The sequence below is a fragment of the Odontomachus brunneus genome, unplaced genomic scaffold (assembly GCF_010583005.1).
Source record: "Odontomachus brunneus isolate Ranch 3 - 2012 unplaced genomic scaffold, Obru_v1 Obru_scaffold_145, whole genome shotgun sequence".
Lineage (NCBI taxonomy): Eukaryota > Metazoa > Arthropoda > Insecta > Hymenoptera > Formicidae > Odontomachus > Odontomachus brunneus.
The window spans coordinates 914,244-921,684 of NW_022639595.1; the positions used below are offsets into that span (position 1 = coordinate 914,244).

The window sequence follows — 7,441 nt, forward strand, 5'->3', positions numbered from 1 at the left end:
TTCATATACAAGGGCCACAAATGAACTGTTTCTTCTTTTGGCTCCAATGCATTGCTCATAATACCATGCTTTGCAGTGCTGGCAACGGATCCAGTCCCCTTTTTCTATAGAGATATTTAAATAGTAGTTTTTTTTTTTAATAGTAGCTGACTTTACAAAATGCACATACATAGTCAAGTTTTTTCTAAAACGCTATTAAGTACAGCGGGGCGCCCAATAGAAGTACGAGGAACTTCATTTTTATCACATATTTATCTTTGATAGAACTTTTCTGAATAAACTTTTGTAGGAAACATGAAATAGCTGTGCAGCTCCTAAAATGAACTACATAACATCAATAACAGATGTAATGGTTTGCCTCATACTTTCTTTGTTCCAATTTAGTCAAGTATCCTTTTTTTATAATGTTTCACCATTTAAAATAACGAAATGCGTCTTAAAACAGTTGAAATATACATATTAGGGAACTGAGTGCGTTATTAATTGCCCATAAAAATGTATTTAAATTTCCCCATGTGGCAATATAAAAATATTATAATATAGTACTACAATAACTCAACAAAATGCGCCACTAGTTGACGTGGCGATCGCTAATACATGCAGGAAACATTTTTAAGTTATATTGTTATCATAGTTTTTATGTAGATTTTATAAAAACTTAAGCTAGCAGAATATATTCTTATAAACTGCAGTAACAGAACTGCAGTAACAGAAATTCTCTACCTACCTTGCTTAATGTAAAATACTCCACAGATCTTCAGATTCACAAATATTCTCTAAAACTTGTATAAATATGTAGACCACAGTATCTTCCTTACTACTAACCTCAAACATAAAACAAGGCGTCTCATATTTTTCTGAAATTGTCGCAAACGCTTAATATTATGTAAATTCTCCCATTATTCAATTTACCCTGCTGTACGGTATGAAGAAAAATATGTTTACAATATGAATATGCTTTAAATAAATATGCTAAACATAATAATATAGGTTGTTTAGCGCGTATTTTACATTTATTATATTTTTAAATGTATGCATAAGTTAAAAACCTTGATTTCTCAAGCTTTATTCTATAAATTAAAGAAGCATAAGTAGATTTTAAAATTTTCATATTTATGAGCCTAAGAAGAGATTTAAAAAGAAGATGTTGAAAACGTTTCGCAGCTGAAATAAAAAAGTGTGTAAAAATATGAAAAATAAAAAAGAAACACAAAATACGTTCATACTTTTTTAATTTGTCAAGCAGAACTTTGTATGTGACAATAGGAGAAACATTTTCAACAATATTTTTAATACAACAAAAAACAATAATATATAAAAAATTGTTATGTTATGTAAAATACATCATCTTTAGAATGTTGTAAACACTAGATAAAAACAATTAGTAATAGCGTAATTCTTTAGCCAAGTCAGTTGTACACAATTGTACTCGTGGTAAGAAAGATTGTCTGGCCTTTTGTAAGTTTAGGAACCTTTCTTGTTCAATGACAGAATTTATTTTCCAATAAAAAAGTTTTTTCATTGAACAAAACGTATAAGTTCTGAAATTTATAAAAAGAAAAAAAACGGACAACCTTTCCGACCGCGAGTATATATATATACCCAGATAGCCAAACCTGCGCGAACAGATTTCGAGCAGAGTTTGCTATCAACTTTTGATGGCAAATAGATAACAAATTTGATGCAGGATCTGTTATATCAAATCCTGCTGCTAAATTGCCGCTAGATATGCGGCAAAGCTTGTTGTCGGATAATTGCTGCAAATTTGGCACCAATTGTCCGACGACAAGATCTGTCGCCACCGTAGCCTAATGTAGACACAGATGGCTATGGTTTTGCTGCGGGTTTTTGATCAAATTTCCTGCCAATCTGCATGCAGTCTGCGCTCAATTTGTTTACTGGGTATCTTATGAATTTACAAAATAAATTTCCTTAAAAATGAAACTCTACGAGCAAATTTTTCTTTTATTTATTTTTTTTGTTTGTTTATTTTTATATCTCCTTTCAGTTGTACAGAAGATTTCATTAACTCCTTGAGATGTACATATATGTACATCTTAAAAAAAACCGATTTATCCTTTTGCGATTTGTACGAAGCTTGGTATCTTGCAATTTTTGAGGTCTCTGAATCCGAATATAATATCAGAATCTCAAAATTCAAAATGGTAGATTCAATATGACGGATAAAATTTGGAAAAATAATTGAATTTTTATATTTTGATCCGTTATATTGGATCCACTATTTTGAATTTTGAAATTCTGATATCATATTCGGATTCAGCGATCTTGGAAACCTTAATACTAAAATTGTAGCGGAAATGTAAGAAGAAGCTTTTTTTCACATACTGGTGGCACGGAAGTCTCATTTTTACCACACAATCGCAGGGTTAATGTTATCCTATTCTTTGATATAGTGATAAAATTTTTAACCAAGCGCATTATATCATAAATATTTGTACATCATGACAAGTTGATTATTCGAATAAATGCCGATTATCCGAATAATTCTATTGAATGGAAATTTTAAATCGCTGTTTTAAAAATTTCGCGAAAATTTTAGTCGCTGTGGTAAAGAATGAGATAGAATTAATGAAATATTTTCTACAACGAATTACAATCTACGCTATAATACTTTGAAGTTATTGGAAAAAGTTTCAAAATTAACTATAATTGTTAGAACTTTTAATTCAAATAGTTCAATTCTAAAAGAAAAAAATTACAGCATAATGTAAATAAATAAACAAATTACAACATATAGATAAATAAACGTGAAAAGCAATAAATAAATAAATATAATATTGTATATATATATATATATATATATATATATATATATTATGTGTGTGTGTGTGTGTGTTTTATTTATTTTGTTTAGTTTTCGGCGTTTAAATTTTTTTCGAAGTATATAAATGTTTAAAAGTACAGTGATTTTTAGAAATAAATATCTTTAAATCAGGTTGGTTATATTAATAATCTTACATAAAAGAATTTCTTTTTTATGTGAATAAAATGACCAAATGTTTTATTAAAAGAACATAATTTAAACACTTGTTTAAAATATGTTAATATAACGTATATTAGATTCAATATGTCTGATGTTTAAAACATGTATGCAACAATATGTTTAAAACATAATAACCCTGAAATTTCTTTTTGGACTTTTGAACAAATTGGACTGATGTATCTTCAATATGATAATTTAAATACAACTAAATTCTACTTTCTAATTTGTATCGTTGAATAGCTTGCAAGGAATAATAGTACATAATTATCATTTCAACTTATATTCTATATAATAAATATTTTTATTTCTGAGGAGATGTCGATATATTCTCTCCTGCAACTCCTCTTCTTTTTCGTGTTTGTCGTTGCGTTACTTCCAGAGAAAACTTGAGAAATACGATTACGCAAAAAAGCTTTCCCATACATGATTATTATTACAAGAAGATTATATCATAATCGGCGACATTATTCGTTACTTTTCAGATGGTGATGGTAACTCATATATGCTGAGGCGATAATGAAACACTGAAGGATCTCCACTCGCGAAAGTGGATGAAGAAGGCATGAAGATGAGTGCTTGTAAGAATTGAAGGGGAAAATCTACACAACGAATAGCAACAGCCTGCCTCGTCCATTGCGACCAGCCACATATCTCACGTTAAGGTACATTAATGATATACACGCGTGAAACAATAACACAAATAACGGTGCGCGCAAAAAGAGGAAACTTCCAACACTCTGTGTACATGAAGAAACGTTACAAATAGTTTCTTTAGGAATATAGCAACGGTGATTTTTTACTCTGCTTTTTTTTTTATCGCTGTCATCGTATAATTTACAAAGCAACTTACTCGGAGCTCAAAGTTATACTTTTCTTTGAGTCCTCAGCCACTTGTCATTTGTCCTAGTGACACCGTTTGGTGATTTTTGTTTCTCCCACAATTATACTGCATCGTCCGCGCAACCTTGTCCCTCGCTTATTCCATACCCCGCTCGCTCTTTTTGCTTCGCGTGATTCCTCGTGCCGTCGTGACTCGTGCCACGACGTGATTAAACAGCTCCGACGAAGTCGACCTCTCCTATTCCCGGGTCCCCCGCGACTACTGCTCGACAACTTAATGGTCAAGTTTCTCTCTCGCGACGTTAGCCGCGTCGATAAGCTCGTCGAGTTAGCAGACATCTGCTAACGCGGTCAAGTTCCTTCATTGCAAGTTGACAAAACGATAAACAAGCGGAACGAAAAGGACGCGTGAGTGAAATCGCGCGAGAGGATGGATCCGCACTGGGCAGTCCTTTTTAATTTCTGCGCTGCTCGCACCGATCGATCGCGTTTTAACACGAATGACTGAGAGAGATGTGAGCAACGTTCAAAAGACATACCAATCTTGGCAATCGTACAACGTCTTGTAAACATCTTTCGGGTTTTTGCGAGCTTTTGATGTTACTTCCGGTTAAAGGCCTCATGTGGGGACAAGACAAAGTGTCCTATAACAATGGCTGCGCCAGTATGTATCATGGGTACGATGTTGTTTCCGACGATACAATGGTGGTCGACGCTGCGGCAGACGAAGGCAGGATGGTTGAGATTTGTGAGGCCATAGAAAGAGTAGAACGTGAGGAATGTGGCGTGAAAACGAGTCGCGGACTCTTAGAATGGACGGACTGAGCCACGTGACGTAGCTATAGCGTTCCGTGCCGCAACGCCCCGTATTGATCGGACGACATCAGCTGTACGCTGTTGGTAGCTTTTATACCAGTGGACGCCTGCCGGTCTGACTACCACTGCTTAATACCACTGTTCGATGTTCCCTTCTTTCCTACCACAACGATGTCAATGTGTCACTGTTATAACGCTTCTGATTGGCGCGGCGCGTAGAAATTTGTTCGCTGTAGAGAAGTAAAAGCGTGTTCTGTCTGCTTGTATAAGAATTTTGCTTTTGCTTTCAGGTTACGTTTGTTCAAGTATGTACTGCAATCTAAAATGCAAATTTGAAGAAGTGATGAGGAAAAAAATAGATGTGTACATTCGTGGACAGAAAGGTTGTCCATAACTTTTTTAGTCAATTTGTGAACTCTTCGTCGTGTTCAATGGGAGAATTCATATCTTTTTTAATGGGAAAGTTCTCATTGGACAAGATAGATGAGTTCACAAACTCACTTGAAAATTTAAGGATAATCTTTCTGTCCACAAGTATGCGTGTGTTTCGCGTGAAAAGATTGCTCTTCTTGCAAAAAATGTGAATTAATTTATCTTCATGAGGAAGATACGGTTTTACGGCTCTATATGAATAATGAAATTTCACGTCAGACGAAATTAGCGCTGCGCCCTGACTTATGTTAACTTCTTAGTTAGAACTTCAACGGACTTCGTTAAATCATTCCGTGTATCTTGCAAAGCGAGCAATAAAAGGGTCAGCGATTAAGCCTTGATATTAAAGCCGCAGTGGTCATATTATCGTATTGTAAGGATTATTACCATAAAGATAATTACCATATGATAATAAGGATAATCAGGATAATGCCACATGATTCTTGGGCGTTATTTATAGACGATTATTTGTATGTCTTTGGCAGCTTATGATATTATTATCATCTCAGTAATATTATCGATTTTCCTATGTATTATCGACACGAAAGCTTTCATTAATTTTATCGCGTGCCGTAAACTGAGGATGATACTGTATGCACGCGACATTACGCTTACACCCGCATACTTGACCCTACGAATGACGCCTCGTTGGTAACTTCAATATTTAACGATTTAACACGTACTTAAGTGTGTCGCATCGAGTTTCGTATTCGGGGTGACGTATGCAAGACGTTATATTCCGCGCATACTCGTCGCTTATGTAATTTTCTTATGAACATATACTGGCCCGAACGCTACTTGCTGTGTCAACGTCTATAGCCGATTCTCTGTCGTTTCTTGGGGAGGATCCCGTTTGCCTACAAATTAATTGCCTACGGTATCGATTGCTGACATTCAAACTTATCAACATTTTATTTGCACACAAAAATTATTGCCTACAGAACAATTACCTACAAGTTGTATTATGCACAAATAAAAAATTAAAAGCTGAACGCTCGTTTGCACACACGACATTTGCGCACAAATCACATTGCACACATAATATTATTGCCTCTAGTATGATTGCCTACATGCTCTATTGCGCACAAATAAAAATTAAGAGACGAATGCACGTTTGCGTACAAAAATTATTGCCTACAGTAAGATTGTTTACAAGTTCTATTGTGTACAAATAAAAATTAAGAGACGGACGTACGTTTGCACACACCAAACTATTGCACACAAGCCACATTGCGCATATAATATTATTGCCTACAGTACGTTTGCAAGCTCTATTGCGCACAAATAAAAATTAAGAGACGGACGTACGTTTGCACACACCAAACTATTGCACACAAGCCACATTGCGCATATAATATTATTGCCTACAGTACGTTTGCAAGCTCTATTGCGCACAAATAAAAATTAAGAGATAAACGTACGTTTACATACAAAAATAATTGCCTACAGTACGATTACCTACAAACTCTATTACGCACAAATAAAAAATTAAAAGTCAAACGCTTGTTTGCACACATAATATGGTAATTATTTAGTTTAGCGGCAACACCTCCGATTTCGATGAAAATAAGCTCGATCGACGCGTTTTTGCATGCCAAACAACTTTTTCCTTTGACAAAATCGTCGCTCTCTACTACGAAGCGAGATATTAATAGACAAAGTTGAGAGCGCGTTAGGTTAGAAAATCTGTCATACCATCTCTCTCTAGCTATGTGACCGGGGGCTTCGCCTCCCAGAGCCCCCGTATCATGGGGGGTGGGGGCTATAGTCTCTTGTGCTTAAACTAAAGAGTGACTTTCTCACAAAAGGCTGTAGCTCCCCCCCCCCCACCGTGTTACGGGGGGTCTGGGGGGCGAAACCCCCCAATTACATAGCTAGAGATAGACGGTATAACTGGATAATTACCAATTTTTTAATCAACGATTGTAACAAATTAATAGACTTTTTAATACAACACGGTGTTTTAGCATCTACAATATATTATAATATATATCTACGTCCATGTGACAGATTTACTAACCCTATTAATGTATCATTTTAAATATTAATATCTTGCTTCGCAATAGAGAGCGACGATTGAAATAATATATATGTACTAAAATATATATAATGATATATATGTACTAAAATATTAACGAGCGTTCGGCTTTTAATTTTTTATTTGTGTGTAATAGAGCTTGTAGGTAATCGTACTAATGGCAATAATTTTTGTGTACAAACGTACGTTCGTCTCTTAATTTTTATTTGTGCGCAATAGAGCTTGTAAACAATCGTACTGTAGGCAATTATTTTTGTGTGCAAACGTACGTTTGTCTCTTAATTTATTAATTATGCGCGATAGAACTTGTT

The 7,441-nt window shown here is 34.7% G+C and overlaps 1 long non-coding RNA gene across 2 annotated transcripts in view; it reads left to right on the forward strand.

Annotated features, from left to right (window-relative positions):
* LOC116850424 overlaps positions 1 to 7,441 on the forward strand; it is a 100,780-nt gene that overhangs the window by 71,381 nt on the left and 21,958 nt on the right. For both annotated transcript variants that reach the window (XR_004379340.1, XR_004379341.1), the window contains exon 2: positions 3,487 to 3,666. This is a non-coding gene — a long non-coding RNA (uncharacterized LOC116850424). The remainder of the gene's footprint in view (positions 1 to 3,486; positions 3,667 to 7,441) is intronic.